At 40.0% G+C, this 18,194-nt stretch overlaps 1 long non-coding RNA gene across 2 annotated transcripts in view; it reads right to left on the reverse strand.

The window, feature by feature from the left end:
- The window catches only part of LOC138146636 (uncharacterized), a 57,473-nt gene extending 54,646 nt beyond the window's left edge, over positions 1–2,827 (reverse strand). For both annotated transcript variants that reach the window (XR_011164555.1, XR_011164554.1), the window contains exon 1: positions 2,426–2,827. This is a non-coding gene — a long non-coding RNA (uncharacterized lncRNA). The remainder of the gene's footprint in view (positions 1–2,425) is intronic.
- Between the last annotated feature and the right edge of the window lie 15,367 nt (positions 2,828–18,194).

Here is an 18,194-nt window from a genome sequence, read left to right on the forward strand (position 1 = left end):
ACACATTCACCACCTTCTTTAAGGAAACATCCATCTCCACCACACACACAAACACACACACACACACACACACACACACACAAGCTAAATGAAACCCCAAGATTCTCCAGACCACAGTTTCAACCTTAGGAGGTACACAAACAACAGATCCCTCCTGTTCTGTAGAGAATCCAGCCCCATGGTGAGCCCTTCTCTGACTCAACATCCCTCACCATCCCTGAAACCAGTCCAAAAGGATAGAAAACTTTGCTGTTACTAAAAGATCTCCCAGGACACTGTCTTCTGTCCTTCCACATTTCAGGACTGTCCCCGGGGCCAGGGAAGATGGAGGCAGAGCTTTGCAGCTTGAATCTATTTCTGTCACTCCCTGCATAATTTCAGGAATTACACAGAGGCCCAACCTGCCAGAACCATCAAACTTTGGCCTAAACCCCATGTTTTTACAGTGGCACTGTGAACTGGAGCTGTCACACATACTTTTACTCCCAGTCTATTGGGGCTCAACATTCCCAGTACAGTATCATTTTACCTGTCTGCTTACAGGAAAAGGACAAGAACACTTCCCTTTTTTATTTTTTTTATTCCTAATTGCCTCCCACTTAGTTAAATAGTATTCATTGTACTGAGCACCTTGGCCACAGTCCATTTGAGAGAGGGGCAGAAACTTATGGCAGCCTCCTCCTTTTATTTTTAGTTTCATTTACAGACAGCTTGCTAATGTAAGACCCTCAATATCATATTGCTTCCCTTCTCAAATGGCAAAGGAGGGGTGGGTGGGAGAGAATTTAGAACTCAATTTTTTTTTTTTAAATGAATGTTAAGGGGTGGCTAGGTAGTGGCCCTGGAGTCAGGAGGACCTGAGTTCAAATCCGGCCTCACACACTTGACGCACTAGCCATGTGACTTTGGGCAAGTCACTTAACCCCAATTGCCCTCCAAAAAGCAAAAAAAAAAAAAAATGAATGTTAAAAAATAAACAAAATAAATAAAACTGCTAAGATTCTATGAGGGGCTAAGCAGGTGCTGATCTGCATTATTAAAGGGAGAGTCATTAAGGGCTCCCTAGATCTCTAGAAAAGGCAAGGAGGTGGCTCAGTGGACAGAGCACTGGGTCTGGAATCAGGAAGACTCATCTTTGTGAGTTCAAATCAGGCCACAGACACCTACTAGCTGTTTTACCCTGGATAAGTCACTTAACCTCTGCCTTAATCCATTAGAGAAGGAAATGGCAAACAACTCCAATATCTTTGCCAAGAAAATCCCACGGACAGTATCAGCATGCTGTAGTCCACAGGGTCATGAAGAGTCAGATACAACTGAACAAGAAATATCACTAAAATCATATATCCATTTTTCTTAATTGGAGGATTAGACTTCAAGTGGAGCAATATGGATTTTAATCCCATTTCCAACATCTACTAGCTCTGCTTATTTAACTCTCTGAACCTCAGTTTCCTCATCTGTAAAATGGGAGAAATATGAGGGTTATGAAAAAAAGTGTATTGTAAATCAAAAACAATTATAAAAACATAAGTTATTATAATTACCATGAAAGGGATGGTTTCCCTTGAACATTCTAATTTCCTAGTCCTGGGGATGTTGATTCACTTGTAAAGGACTTGTGAAGGGATGACAGTGAAACATGACCGACCAACACTTGTCAGCTGTCAGCAGTAAGGCATAGCAACCGCTCTGATAGTACCCACCAAAGAGAAAATACAAAATTCCCTCTGTCGTTGGCATCACCCTCCCACCCCTACCCCATCCTCCAGGAAAATTAAATCTCCAAACCTGACAACAGTGGGTAATGGCAGACACAGAATTACCCTCACCACCTCCATCATCTGCCCATTATAACTGTCATTTATGCCTCCATGGCACCCCTATCCCAGATACTTAACATATATCACTAAAATCTCCAGACTTCAGTTTCCTTAACTATGAAATAAGAAGGATGGTCTAATTCAGGACTTCTTAACCTTTTGTGTGTCATGGACCCTTTGGCAGGCTGGTGAAGCCAATGGACCACTTCTCAGAATAGTGATTTTAATAGTGTTTTAAATGTCTAAAATAAATAAATAGAATTACAAAGGAAACCAATTATATTGAAAAATAGTTAACAAAATTTTTTTAAGTTCACAGACCCCAAATTAAGAACCCTTGGACTCTAAAATCAATTCTCAGGTTCATTTCAACCTTAAAAGTTATGCTTCTCTGGTTGTTTGGGGCCCCACCATGATCAGTTCCTGATAGGTAGGTGGGCATTCTAAGAGTAATTACATTTTGCAATTAAATAGCTTTAGCCTTTTCCCTCTTCTATTAAGGAAAAGGAAAACTACCCTGCTGATTATACATAACTAACAGCCTGGGGGGGAAAGTTTAAACCTAGTTGGGCTGATGTCCTTCCTTTAGATAAAGCACTTACCCTGAGCCTCAGTTTCCTCTTCTGTAAAATAATGGATCAGACTAGATGGCTTCTTAAAGGCTTCTTTCAGATCCAATATTCTACATTTCTTTGTTCTTTTCTGTACTTTTCCAGGGGCTGATTCATATTTCTCTTTCCATCCCACAGATTGCCTCCACCTTGCAGAAAAGCCAAGCATTTGTTTCCTGTGTGAAGGCTGTAAACACATTAGCCATTACCAGACAAGTTTCTTTGATGGAAAACAGCAAGATATAGGAAAGAAAAGAATGAAAACTTCATTTAGCTGTTTGGGGAAGTGGCTTATTTTACAGATGAGCTTTGTTCCACTCTGAGGCAAATGTCAAACTCCCATGCAAGCAACTGTAGCTCTGAGAGCAGCAAGGAAGGATTTCAATGATTCATCAGAGGCCGCTCCTTTCCTAGATAATGGAAAAGCTTCAAGGAACAAAGACTGAAGACTGCAATGAATCCTGGGCTGAGCCAAGAATATGGTCACTGCAGCACCCAGCCCAGAAACACACGCCCCATCGGCCCTGCCACTGTCTTTGCTGCAGGCTTCAATTGCTATCAACCCCCTTGCCTCCCCACTCTACACTGCTCCCAACCCGGGACAGGTTGTGTTTTGTGATTTGAGGGTTGTCAAAAAGCTGACCAAAACATCTCCCCCATGAACCTACCCCAGAGCTTGAAATTCCCACATTACAATTTTGTTTGTACATTAAAGTTTTGTCTCCAAGAGGTAAAATAAAATGCAAATATGTTGGCTGGGTTGGAACAATACCTTAATGTATTAGCACAGGTTCACTTATTTGACTGGTTCGATGTCCACAGTAGAAAGCAAGGTCTCAAAGGAATGGGACAAAGAGCAGGTATATTTTTATTAAGTATGTTACTGTTATTGTTTGATTTTAAAATTTTATTAAAACATTTTATTTATTAAATATTTATTGTTTGATGTCATGTTTTATTAATATTAAATAAATATTTAAAACATTACATTATTATTGGGGAGGACAAGGTTAGGTTGGGTGCTTCAACTGTAGCCCCGAGTATCCAAGAAGCAAAAGTAAAGTGCTGGATTTCTCAAGTATGAAGAAAAGCTATTAAAACCAACTTTGCCTAATCTGAACAAATCTGAAATTTTGTTTAGGGTTGGTCCTGGACATTGGGTTGTTTTGAGCTCCTGGACATGTCAGGGGCAACAATAATATGGATAGTAATATTTGTAAGAGCAGCAATTTGATTCTAACCTTAGCATTAGCCACTGAAATGCCTCTTCACACACACACACACACACACACACACACACACACACACACACAGACACTGAAAACACAGCTTACTCTGCTCCCACCTAGATGCTTTCCTGTGAGGTGTGAGAAGGGTGCTCTGCCTCTGAGAAGCTAATCCAAGAGTGAGAGAGCCATGAGGACCAAAAACCATTGACACAGCCTATGATGAATAGTTGCTTTTGTGCACTGCTGGAGTCATATTTTTTAGATGAAACATTTTTTTAAACTATTTGTATTTCTTTGTGTAACATGTGCCCAGGGTATACCACTCTCCTCAGTAACACCACACCTTTCTCCTGAAAAAATCCTCTGGCCTCACAAGGACCGGGTTCCAATCCTGGTGACTGATCCCAAGGTCAGTATCTCTTTGGGGCTTGACAGATCCATCTAGAGTTGATCCTCTAAATTGCCTAATATATTTATGCAAAACTCATATCCTGGTTCCCCTAAATGCAGACAAAAGTGTTCTGAGGCTTCCATGTAAATGCTCAATATATATTGGTTAAAGGATAGCCTTTATTTCAACCCAACAAAAATGCAGATTATACTAAGAACTCATTGAAACCCATAGAAATACAGAAAAATATGTAATGAGATCAAAAAAGCCCATCAATTCTCCCTCCAAAGTAACCAAACTTGAGGTTACTATAGGGAAAATGCTTTATTATTCTGTTAAGCCTCTATTTCCCAAAAAGTCCTACAAAGTTTCCCTAAAACTTGTTGTGCCAGATTCTCTCTGGAAGCTAAATACACTTTGAGGTCTACCGAGTAAGCAATTCCCTTTCCATCAGGCTTCCACTATCTGAATAAACTGATGACTTAACTCTCCAAATAGGGCAGTTAGTAAGAACCATGCAGACTATCCTTTTCTTTTCTTTTTGTTTTTTTTTTTTTTCAGGAGCATGCAGCATCAGGAAATCCCTTTTTCTTTCTTGAAGGTCTAATCCTCAAACTCTTCAATTTAGGGTTACCCATAAATACTCTCAAAGATGTTGCTATCCGGGAAAGATTCTTTCTCTGGTTAAAAGGCTAAATTCTGTGATCATCCTTCCTAGAGAAAATGAAAAATCCCCTCTCAACCACTTGGGAGTTAAGGTTCATGAACACTATCCAGAAACTGCTTTCTTGGCCTAAAGTGGTACAAAATGCCTCTGTCACGACTTTTGCAGGAAATCTAGCAGTGCCCTGGTGGGAAATTTCATTCTCACAGTCTCTCCTCTCAGGTCACATGTCAACTGATGCCATGTATTCTGCCATGAGACACTTTCAGCTATTTCTGGCAGAGTCAAAATTGTACAAAGATACAGGTTCCCCCACTCCAAGAGCACATGTCCACTCTAATGAACTCTATTGGGCGTTCTCAAAGAGAGAACAAGGAGATAGACAGACAGACAGAATAAACCCCTTGAGAAAATCATCTATAATCAATTCATCCACTTCCTTTCTTCTTACTCTCTTAACTATCTATGGTCTGGCTTCCAACCTCATCACTCGACCAAAACTGCTTTCTCCAAAGTTCCCAGTGATCTCTGCATTTTTCAATCCTCATCCTTCTTGACCCCTCTGCAGCCTTCAAACTACCAATGACCCTCTTCTCCATACCATCTTCAAGCTAAGTTTTCATGACTCTGCTCCATCCTATTTCTCTTTTATCCAAGTCATGCTTGAGTGGTCCCTGATCTCTCTTCCCCCCACCCAAGGTAGGGTGCATGAGGGAGTTCATTCCACTATGAGGGCTTGCTGAGCCCTTTACAGGGCTGCTCATCCACCTTTGGTGTCCACCTGCCACCCAGCTCTCACTTGTGGCTGTAGCATATACAGTGGGAACACCCTGGCAAAACAATCTGGGGAGACAGACTAAAAACAGGTTGAGGGTAACTGACAGACCTCAAACCCAATGGTGAGTCAGGAGGATGTCTACCACAAGCCCATTAAGACTTTCCCAGGTAGAATGGGAGGATGAGAACAATTTGTTCAATCACATTTGGTTACCGTAGCTGTATAATTGGCAGAGCAGGGAAGAAGAATAGGACTGATGGCCTCTTGGGCCTCTTTTAGCTCTAAATCTGTGATCCTATGAGTCTGACTCCATACGATGGGTTTTCCAAACAGAAGGAATTATGAAGGTCAAATAAAGCAGGAGGAACTTTTGGTAAACATTAGATTAGAAAATCTGAGTGCCACTTAATCTAGGATCATCACTCTTAATTACCTCAGCCTTTGTCATATTCCCCAGCCCTTTGGAAATGGCTATTTCACCATCCCATGGAGGGATAAGGCAAACACCGGCACAGAAGGGCAATCTTCTCCTGAGAAATGCACAACACAAGGGAATCCTCTGAATCAGAAGCCATGTTACTCTAGGCCAAAAGACCGACACAGGCACCCAGAGGATCACAGAATCAGGACTACAAGGGCCCTTAGAATCCAGGACATCAACAAGCACTTATGAAGCACTTACTCCATGCCAGATACCATACCATACTAAGCAAGTGTCTAAAATAGGACCTCAAAAGTGAAGTGGGCAGGATCAGGAGAATGTTGTACACAGTAACAGCAAGATGATCAGCTGTGAATGACTTAACTATTCTCATCTATATAACAATCCAAGGGGTGGCCAGGTGGCTCAGCCAGTAAGAGCACCGGCTCCAGTGTCGGGATGACCTGGATCAAATCTGGGCTCAGATACTCAGCACCACACCCAGAAATAACTGGCCGTGTAACCTTGAGCAAGTTACTTAACCCCGATTGCTTTAAAAAAAAAAAAATCCAAGACAATTCCAGTGGTCTCATGATGAAAAAGGTGATCTGTCCCTAAAACAGTATTTGAATCCAAGTCTTTATTTATTTATTTTGGCTTCTTTTTCTTTTTAAGTGGAGAAGGTAGGGTAATTGGGGTTAAATGACTTGCCCAAAGTCACACAGCTAGTTTTGTGTTGTGTCTGAGGCCGAATTTGAACTCAGGTCCTTCTGACTCTGGGCTCTATTTATTGCACCACCTAGCTGCCCAAATCCAAGTCATACTGACCCTAAGTCTAGACAGCTGGGTGGTGAAAAGGATTGGTCAGGATCAAATCTGGTCAAATCTGTCCCTAGACACTTATTAACTGTGTGACCTTGACCAGGTCATATAACCACTCTGTACCTCAGTCTCCTCATCTGTAAATCATAATAATAGTAAATAGATAATAATGGGGATAATAACCTACTTCCCAGGATTGTTTCAAGGATCAAATGAAATAATGTTTGTAAACCTTAAAGCACTCTACTATTATTATCCACTATACTCCCCTGGCTTTCTTTGACATATGGAATCCAAAGTTCTTAAGCAAGGAGCAGGAGCAGAGATTTAGGCCAGAAGTAGCAGAACCAGGCCAGAAGATGAGATAAGGGTTAGAAAAGCTGACATTTTCTCTGATTCAACCCATCTCCCCAAGGCTTTCAATCTTTTACAGTGGCTTCTTACATTTCCCCATCTTCACTCTGAAATGACAAGCTTGCATAGTCCCAGAGCACCTCTCCTGATTCAGTCACACCAGTGAGTCTCTAGGATTCAACATCATTGTCTGGTTTTTCTGAATGTGCATGCTTTGACCTGATATATTTGTACTCTTTCCCTTTGGGAACATTTCTATACCTCCAGGGTTTGTGATTACCTTGGTGTATTTTCTGCCCCCACAAATCAGTTGATTATTTTTTGAGTTAAGCCTCTCTAAACTTAGTCAGACTGATCCTCAAACAATGGGTATACAGTCTATTCCCAGGCCCATAAAGGAAACATTTCCCCCTTGGTAGTACCAGATAGAACCTGCCCTCCACCACCATAGCCTTTGAAAACACAGGGTCCCCAATGTGGACAAAAATATTTATAGGAGCTCTTTTGTGGTGCTAAGGAACTGGAAATTCCTTATGAATTATGAATTCCTTATGAGAGGAGGCCTATCAGTTGGGAAATGGCTGAACACATTGTGTTATATGATTGTGATACAATCCTATTGTGCTATGAGAAATGAAGAAGATGGTTTACGAAAAACCTGGAAAGACCTCTATAAACTGATACAAAATGAAGTGAGCAGAACCTTGAGAACAATTTCTGTAACAGCAACAATGTTATAAAGACAAAAACCTTTGAAAGACTTTGAACCTTGATCAACACAATGACCAGTCATAGTTCCAGAAAACTTGTGACAAAACATACTGTCCATCTCCTGACAGAGAGGTGATGAACTCAGTAAAGATAGAGACTTTTTTAACATTACTAATAGAAGACTGTGCTTTGCTTGACTATATGTGACCGTTAACAGGCGTTTTGTTGTTTTTCTTACTTTCTCAAGGGGATAGAGGGAGATGAGAGAGAAGAGATTAAGAAGTAAGAAATACAAACTTGAAAACAAAGTAAAATTTGATTTTTTCAAAAAAGAAAGACAACACAGGATTATCTTTATGCCACAATGAAACACCTAAGAATATAAAAGAGGTTTTTGTTGTTTTAATGAGTAGTATGGTAGTATGGTGCAGTGGATTAAGAGCTGACCTAAGAACTAGAAAACCCTGAGTTCAAGTCCTACCTTTAATACTTCTTAGACATATGACTCTGTGGTTAAGTCACCTAACCTCTTAGTGCTCTAGGCCAGTGGCATCAACCTCCAATAAAAATACCACCATAAAACTGACAAGGATTCCTGCAAGCAACACAGTGACTTAGAAAACCACATATTGACATTATCTATATTCTATAGTATTTGTATTTATTTTGTTAAATATTCCCCAATTACATTTTAATATGATTTGAGCCTTACTCTGGAGTACTGGGTGTTTAATGCCCCTGCTCTAGGTAATCCTCTTAACTATAAAGTTGCAAAAAGGGTGCTGACTTACATTAATAAGGGGTAACTTGGCAGTTCTCTGTATCAAGTAAATCATAGTCCTTATCTTCCTTACAAATAAACTCTAGAAAGCATACTTGGGGGGGGGGGTCTGGAGTATTTGGCAGGAAAGGAAAGAAGGGAGAGAAGGAGCATATGTGAGAAATGGGATCTATCAGCAATAGTGACAACAGCAGAAGTAGGCTACATAGATAGTCAGCAATCAGGGTACAACAGGTCTTGAACCCCATAGAAAAACACAATCTAAGGGACCAGGAAGATCAGGAGACTCCATGTGGAGTTTCCTAATGAATAAGGTTTAGAAAAAAGTGAAAGGCAAAAGATCTAAGACAAAGGTCAAGGCCCCCTAGGACCAGTTCTAAGAAGGATCTAAAGTCCCCAGGAAACTGAAGGAAATCAGGGCTAGTACATAAGACTCACATTTGGATCTTTCCCACAGACTTAGAGCAATAATTGGTTGGTTTGTTTGTTTGGGTTTCCCCTCCCTTCCCAATTCAGAGGGGTACAGCCCTCTGGAAAGAAAATCTTTCTGCCTGAACAGACTCCCCAAAGTATCCTTAGAGACTTTGGCCCTGCTCAAATGACAATCTATGAACATGGCCATGAGCCACCTGAGGGCCTCAATGAAAAGCAACATTCAGAAGGTTGGTTGCTGGAGGGGCAGCTAGGGGGTGCAGTGAATAGAGCACTGGTCCTGGAGTCAGGAGTACCCGAGTACAAATATGACCTCAGACACAACACAAACCTAGCCCTGTGACCTTGGGCAAGTCACTTAACCCCAATTGCCCTACCTTCCCCCCTCCAAAGAGAAAAAAAAAAACCAGAAGGCTGCTGGAAATGTTATTTCATACCTGAAAATGTACCAGAAGGGGCCTACCATGGAATTGCCAGGGAAACTGGCAATAAATAAAGCATGCATTCCTGACAAGATCCACATTTCAGAGTGTGTAGCCTCCCTATAACATAAGATTTAGTGCTCATAATATCAGCTTTTCTCTGACAAGACAGGGGAAAGCTTTCACTCAGCTAAGTTCTGTAATGACTTTGGGTACTGTATAGCTCAGCCTTCTAGGCAGTTTCTACCCACTGCTCAGCATCAGAATATATTTGTCTCATTATAGTTCTTTTGGAATCTGTTTCAAAAGACGATTCCTTCATTTTGCAGTCATTTAGGCTTATAGCCGGGACCCAAAACTCATTTATTCATCTAGCATCGTTCTAAAAGCAGAGGAAGTCATATGGGAAACTGCTTTTCAAGACTAATTCTGACTAATAAAGAACAGAAGTAGAAATCAAGTCAAGACAAGAAGTATTAATTAAGCATTTGTTGTGTGCTAGTATTATGGAAGCATTGTGGATTAAAAAAAAATACAAAAAAAAAGCAAAAACAAACCCTGTTCTCAAAGAGTTCACATTTTTTGGGGGGGGGGTCTTTTTGGAGGGAGGAAAGACAGGGCAATTGGTGTTAAGTGACTTGCCCAAGGTCACATAGCTAGTAGGTGTCTGAGGCCAGATTTCAACTCAGGTCCTCCTGACTCCAGGGCCAGTGCCCTATTCACTGTGCTATCTAGCTGCCCTGAGAGTTCACATTCTAATGGAGGAGACAAGATGTAAAAAACTATATACATACAATCCATATACAGAGTAGATTAAAGGTGATCTCAGAGGTAAGCAACACCAGTGATTATCTTGGGAGTAAATGTTCACTCTCTTTAGGATCTAGAGATAGATACAGATGGAAAGCCACACCCAAGACATGAAGCAAATGAATTTCAAAGAATTCAGCTCAAGGATACAGAGATTCTCCTGGCCTAATATCCTACAGGGATGGTTGGCCCAAGAGAAATGGGAAAATTTGAAGAATGAAATTTGAATGACATCATCACAAATTATTCTGATGAGGAAGAAAAGAGCAAGATATTGAAAAGAGGTTGATGTGAATGTATAGGGAGGTCATTGATCCATCTCATATGTGTTAATGAAAGATATAGAAGCACAAAATCTCAGAACTGGGAAGGATCCCCAACCAGAGGAATCACCTGTGCTTTCTCTCCACTAAGAGGTCATCCAGTTTCCACTAGAAGGACACAGTGTGGTCCTGAGGGACCTCATGCCTCTAATGGACAGCTCTCACAGCTAGGAAACTTCTCCTTGCTTCAGTATTTAAGTGGATATGTGATATAATTGATATGTGTATTCCCTCCAATAGCACAGAGTAATCCATCATCCATCCATGCTCTCTTACACCTATACTATTCGTGCTCACATGCAATGAAAGTCCTCTGCAGGAAGTCCATCCAATATGCTGCTATCCTTCCAGGTCTCCTGACATTATAGCTAGATATCAATACAGCATATGGGCTATTCATCTGTTATCTCACTCTCACCATGCAACTGGACCATCTCCTTTTCTAATCAAATATCTTTTTGATGATATCTTTTATGCTTCTCCCTCTGCACGATTGATCATTAGTTATCAATATGTTATAGCCTATTTATAATTACTATGTCCTTTGGGTGACCTTGGTTTTTCTATACAGATAGTTAGACCTCTCTTGAGTGATTATGGATCTCATTTAGAGGGCTATGGAGTATTCCAGCACTTAATACAATCAGCATAATGTCATCTACAAATGGGAGCACAGGATCATCCCACCACCTGCAGGAAATCTGCCTTCCATTTGGACTCTGGGTTGGACAATAGGGAGTACCTTTGACAAACATAAATCATCCTATTTTGTGCTTCACTTGAAGTTAATAGAGGATCATTGGGAAGTTATCTCTGCTATTACATTTTTCAAAAAATCTTTTATTGATCATAATTCAAGGTGTCCCAAAAGTTTTAGTACTATTTTAAGTTATTAAAGTTTAAAACTGCCCTAAAATTGGGGATGTTCTCTGTATGAATGAGAAACATTTTGTTGGAAGAGAAGTTGTAAGGCTACAGTTTGCTCTACCAAATTCACTTTTTTGAGAGTCAACAAATAATAAGCAGGGTTTCATATTCCCTATGTCTTTCTTTCAAATGCATGATTATAAAGATGTGGTCTGTTATTTCCCAAAATCATCCTGTTCTCTTCTTCTGCCTTCATCAAGTAGAATGTTGATCAACAGCATTAAACTCTTAAGAGAAACAGGGACCATACAACTAAACCATCCATAAAGATCTGTATAGGCCTCATATTGACTTACTTTTAAAATGTAATATTATCTGTATTTATTTTATTTTTATTTATTTTGTTAAATATTTCCCAAATACATTTTATTCTAGTTCAGGCCACAGTCAGAAGTGCTGAGAATTTCATGTAGCACGTTTGACACCTCTGATCTAGATTATATATTTTGAGAAAATGAGAAAAGTATCATATTAGTTGCCAAGATGTCACTTTTTTTGGTAGTAATAGTGCTTGCTATTTTTTTTTCCAAAACATTTGGTACCCTTCTCTCTTACAAATATCTTGGAGAATTATTCCCTCAACACCCTCAAAATTGTGTCACCTTCAGCAAGGACCTCTTTTGTTCCTAGTTGGCATGTTCCAATGACTCTTCCTATCTTCTTTTCCTTTAGTGTCATTCATTCCTTTTTACTTGCTCCCATTGATGATAAGGCACTGTAATATTATAGCCAAAATGTGGATCTCCTGCCATTGATAGAGGAAAAACTTTGTGAGAGAAATCTTGACTGATCTTTTCTATTTTTCCTGCTTGTCCTCCCTGTTTCATTCTTAAAGACTCTAGTCTTTATTTCAGAACTGGGAAGGATCCCCAACCAGAGGAATCACCTCTGCTTTCTCTCCACTAAGAGGTCATCCAGTTTCCACTAGAAGGACACAGTGTGACTTTTTATTCCTTCCACAAAATCTTGCTCTTCTAAGGACCCACACACTCATAATCTTCCATCAGTCCTCCTCCAAAGACTTTACAAGTGAGTTTACATCCCAAAGCTTGTTTGCTAAAGCTTTTCTTTTAGCAAGGAGAGATGATTGATATGTTTTCTAGACTTCTTTTGAGACTTCAATGTGGCAATTGCTTTATATCAATTAAACTTTGTAGGAAATGGTGATAGTGTCACATTCCATTTGTTTCTGCATTTCTCATTTGGAATGATCAATAACTTGCTTAAGTACATTAGCATGAAATTATCTTAACTGTATGTCATATTTTTCTTTTCTCTAATCTGCTGATTTTCATCTTTTCTCTATCAAATTCTTGGTCTAACTATACTGTACATAGTGCTTAGATCAAATCTGAAGCTACAATTTCTACCCATTGCTCCCAATTCTATCTTTTGGGGTCAAATAGAATAAATCTAATCTTCCTTATACCTGACAGCCCTTCAGCTAGTTGAAGACTAAGAACTAACATGTGTCCCCTAGGTCTTCTCCTTTCTAGGTTAAACATCCTCTATTCCTTCATGTGATTTTTTTAAAATGACAGTTTCAAGATGGAAGCAAGAGCTGGTAACTGAGAATGAATACAAAAAAAAAAGTACAATAGGCTAGGCATAATGTCAGATGCACTATAACTCAGAGGTATTTTATACTGATGATAATTGTAAAAGGAAGCAAAATTATTTTTTTAATGGACAAAAGGGGAGATCAAAGGTGAGATAGGCCCACTACTTAGGGTGGATAGGACAATGGATAGGACAGAAAACAGAGAAATAGCAGAATTGTTCAATTCTTGTTTTGCTTCTGTTTCAGTTTACCAAAGAAAATTACCAAACACAAGAGAAACAAGAAAGCAGTGAGACAGCAACTAGATGCTTTCAATTAGTTCAAATCGCCAGACCCAGATCAATTATTTCCCAGGGAAATAATGAAATTAGTTTGCTGTAAACTATATACAGCACCCTGAGCTTTATAAAACACCTTCCTCATAACAAATCTATGAAATGGGCAGCCCAGTTTAAGGATGAGAAAACTGAGGGAGAGAGATAAAAATTAAAATTTATGAAAGTGAATATTGAAAACTAAAAATAAAGAAAAAATAAAATAAAGATGAGAAAGCTGAGATTTAAGAGAGGTTTAGGTAGTTGACAGCTAGTATGGTATAGCCCAGATCCAAACTCAGGTCTTCTGGGCCTAGGTTCAAGACTCTTTCATCTGTACCACAATTTCCTTTCAGGACACTGAAATAACCAGCAAACATAATTGATAAGTCTCTCTTAGTTAACTTTTCAAAATCATGGAAAATTGGAAATAGGTAGGTGTAATAGTAATGGCATTTAAAGATTCCCCTGTATTGGCTTGGTTTTTGGTTTGATTGTGTTAAAACCCAGAGTTTGTTAATCCCACCTGTGGGATGGACTTGTTGATGTGAAAAGAGAGTCCTGAACTGGGAGGAGCTGGTGATGTAGATTTGGAGAGACACAAGAGAGAGGCAGAAGAACTTTTTGGAAGCAGCACCCTTTTGGAGGCAGAGAGAGACTGAGAGGATTGCTGAGGGCCACTTTGAATTGCCCAGGACTTTTGAGAGCTGCCACCCAGAGCTTCCAAAGACTGAGGAGATATGGCTGTTATGCTGGTACTTTGTCTGTCTGTTTTGATGTTGTTTTGCCAGATTTGTCCATTGGTGAAAGACAGTGCTGTTGTTGCAGAAGTCTGGGAACCTTTCTGTTGGTTCAGAGCTCTTGAGACTGTTCTGCAGACAGAGAGTGAATACTGTCCACCGGTGAAGGACAGTGCTGTTATTGCAGAATTCTTGGAACCTTGCTGTTGGTTCCGAAGCCCTGAAGAAGGATTTTCTTGTTGTATGTTTACAGAAATCCTGGAAGGGGGTTTTGCTAATGTTTTCAAGGGGTCTTAGGACTGTTCTGCAGACAGAGGATGAATTAATGAAGAGACTGGCAATGTATCTTGTGGCCTTGCTAAGCTTTGTCTCCCCAGGAACAAAGATTGATGAGAACTTGCCTCTTGTCAAGATGAAGAAAAGACCTCCATTTGGGTATTAAGTGCTGTGCTTAAACTTGTTGTAACTCTGGGGTAGATTCAATTGTGATCCAGGGGTGGGGAACTTTTGACCTTTTTGTGTTCTATGATTGAACAAATGAATGTACTTTACTTATGATTAGAAACTAATCTCCTTTTGAGAAGAGGGGCTTTGTGATGGACTAAATAAAGGTACAGCCTAGGGGTGAAGTAGTATTTAGAACAGGGAGTTTGTATTTGATTGAATGAATGTAAGGTCCTGGGGTGGGGTCATACTTGGAGATTATTTAATCGCACTTAGTAAATGCTATATTTTGAATGATGTCATATTTTGATTCCCTCTGTTCTTAATTTGTCACTGAATAAAATGGAGAGCACCTATGCTGGTATTCTGAACCTTGAGAAGTTGCCTTTGCTTGGCATTGCATTACAGTAGGGAGAATAGGTGATCTTGATTTTCACAAAAAGAAAAGTAATGGAGTCTTCAAACTTTAAGTTTTGAAAAAGAATTTGACTTTGATTCTTGGCAAAATTTTATAGCACATTAATAAAGGGGAGGTTTGTGAAGATTTAGAAAGGAAAATGGTGATCACTAAGAACCGGCAAGGATTTAAGAACAAATCATAACCAATTCAACTTACTTCCTTTTTATAACAGCCACTAGACCAAATGAAGGGATTGCTATGAATTATATCACAACTTAATTTCAGCAAGACATCTGACAAAATCTTACATGATATCTTCGTGGACAAGGGCTAGATGATCTACAGGAAGAAGGAACTAGTTGAATGACATTCAATGAATGAATCAATGTTAGCAATTCAATTCAATAACTCAATAAGCATTTATTAAGTGCTGCTATGTGTAAGCCATAGCTCTAGGCACTAGGAGTACAAAGACAAAATAAAACAATTCATCAGCAAGCATTTAAGTACCTACTTCTATACCTGGTAGTAAGCCAGGCATTCAGGCCACAAAGTGAGAAGTCTGACCTCAATGAAGAGCCAGGGTTCTCCTCCACATGTAACATGAGGGTGTTTTGTGCAGAACAGACATCTCCAACCTTTTCTTCCTCTACCCTTCTCCAAGAGAAGCTTTAATTCCTGCCAAAAGGGGAAACAGGATGTTGGGTCCCGTACTCTCTTCAGAGAGAAGGGGTAGCAGGCTAGAATTCTATCCAAATGCTTCTTTGAATATTATTAATCAAGGGGATATGGTTTTCAGGTTTAAGCTAAACTTCTCATTGCTTGCTATTCATTGTTGTTGTTGTTGTTGTTTGGCCTTCATTCTCAAAGAGGACCACGACACCAGGAAGGTAATGCCATGACTTGCGAGTGAATTGGATTTAAGTGAGAGAGGGCCATGCAAAGTTACCAGCCTCACTTTCTCCTCCAGAATCAGCTGGGTACAGTGGTAAAATATAGATCAGGATTACAGGAGATGGCCCCAGTTGCTATTCATTAGAAAAGAAAGGAGGACCCAAGCTTTATATTCAAGGTTTGATCCCTTTCCACAGATAGTAAGTAGCAAAGAAATCTATTTATCCAAGTGGATAGCAAAATAGAACTCAGAGAAAGTTTACATGGGGGAATATATACCAGATAATACAAAGAGACAGAGCTCTCCCATTGGGAGGGAAGTAACTCAAGGAAGGGACAAAGTGTTTGATCTCATCAAAGGGGAAGTTCCCTGAAGTGTCTATAGTAGCAAGCAGGGGATAGGAACATGATGAAAATGGCCAGCTCCTTTCATGGCAGCTTCTCCTCAGAGTCTTTTCCTTAACCCAAAGTGATGCTGGCATCCTCCATCTCTTCTCTTGAAGGTGTGTAGTGCCAATGCAATATTCACAGTGCTGACAGCAACTGTAAATATGCTGGCAGAGTGCTTGGTTGCAAAATATAACAGACTCTCCATATAGAAGACAGAAGCAAAACATTTATTCAGACACCAGAAAACCAAATCTCAAAACCAGAAAGCCAAATCCATCCTAGTAGCAAAAAAGTTAATAAGCCATAACAGCACAGAGAGCCACACCATCCTTTAGCCTTCCCACAAACCAACATTTCCTCACAAGCCTGTCTCCTTCAGGTGGATCCTCTCCTCCCTCTGTCTCTAACTGCTCTGACTCCCAGCTTCCTGTGGGCTCTGCTCCACCCTTCAACAAACTCATCCCACCACAGACTCCATGTGATTACATTCAGCCAATTAGAGATCAGGGAAGGTCACCAAATTCCCTTAGATCTATTAAGGGGCACGGAAAATTTTCAAGTTCCCATTACCATTACAAGGAGGAAAACAGAAGTATCTCAAATGACCACAGAACCCAAAGAGAATGAAGAAGCTCAAAGAAAATGAAAAGACCAAAGAGCTTAAAGAGAATAAACCTCTCCCATTCTCACCAACTCCTCCCCACCCCTCACACAGGTACAGGACATTGACTTCCACCAATGAGGAAAGAGTTGCTTACCAATGGGTTTTGGAACTCAAATTAGGTACACACAAAATAGATATAAGGTGATTGGAGGCACAGACACTAGCAGAATCAGGAAAATTTCATGTAGGATTCCAAAAAGCTGAGGAGTGGGGAGAGTGTGTTTTAGGAATGGGATGGGGATGCGGTCTGTACAAGGCACAGATGTGGAAAATGGATGTGAAGAGTTAATAAGTGTGGGAGGGGAAGGGGGAGTTTTGCTATAACATAGGATATAAGAAGGGATATTATGAAAGAAGGCTAGAAAGGTAGGTTGGGGCCAGATTATGACAGGCTTTAAATTGCAAAGAAAGGATTTTATAGATATTTCTCTAGGTAGTAGGGACCAGCTAGAGTTTATTGAGTAGGGGAGTCACATGATCTGACACTTGAGGAAAATTACTTTGTTTTGTGGAGGATGGATTCAAGTAGGGAAAGACTTGAGGCAGAGAGACCAATTAAGAGACTATTGCAACAATACAAGCAAGTGGTGATGAGGATTCTCAAAAGTCAATATTGCATCCCTCGAGTCTTTCTCTATAGGCAACACCAACTCATTATCAAGCAGTGCATAGATTTTGTGGGTTTTCCCTTTCAGAAATCTTCTCTGAGACTCATTCTTCTGGTAAATTCCATCTCTTTTCTGAACTTGCTATATTTCAGTGAACTTTAATCATGTTAACCTTGGTATCATGGAGTTGATTTTCCACAAAAACTGACAGGCATCCTTAGGTACTTATGAAAATTTTTCTAAGTATAGAATTAATCAAATCAATGAACAGGACACAATAAAACAGCCACCAAACAGCTTCAGGTTCACAGTTTTTCTGAGGCAGCCCTCAGACACTGGATTGCTTTAAACCCAGAAGTTCTAGGAAAGGTATAGCTTGTAATTGTATAGGGGTGGTGTCACCATCACTGCCCTGAGGAATGCCCATCTAATGCTCAATTCATGATTCCAAAAGGACCAGTCTTTAACTGAAGCTATAGAAACTCGAGACTTGGGACCTTAGTAAGGGGGTCGAGTGATTTTCCCAATCTCAGATATTCCATCTCTGTCAGGGAACTCTGACCACTTCGAACCTCAGCTAGCCTATTGAAAACAGCATAAGCTAGTTCAGTAGCCAGCCCCAAACAGGAACAGTGCCACCACCATAACACCCTGATGTCTCCCTGACTCAGACTCAGTAC

Source organism: Petaurus breviceps, unplaced genomic scaffold, assembly GCF_028583685.1.
Source record: "Petaurus breviceps papuanus isolate PSGF00001 unplaced genomic scaffold, PetGlider_PUasm1.0 90769, whole genome shotgun sequence".
Lineage (NCBI taxonomy): Eukaryota > Metazoa > Chordata > Mammalia > Diprotodontia > Petauridae > Petaurus > Petaurus breviceps.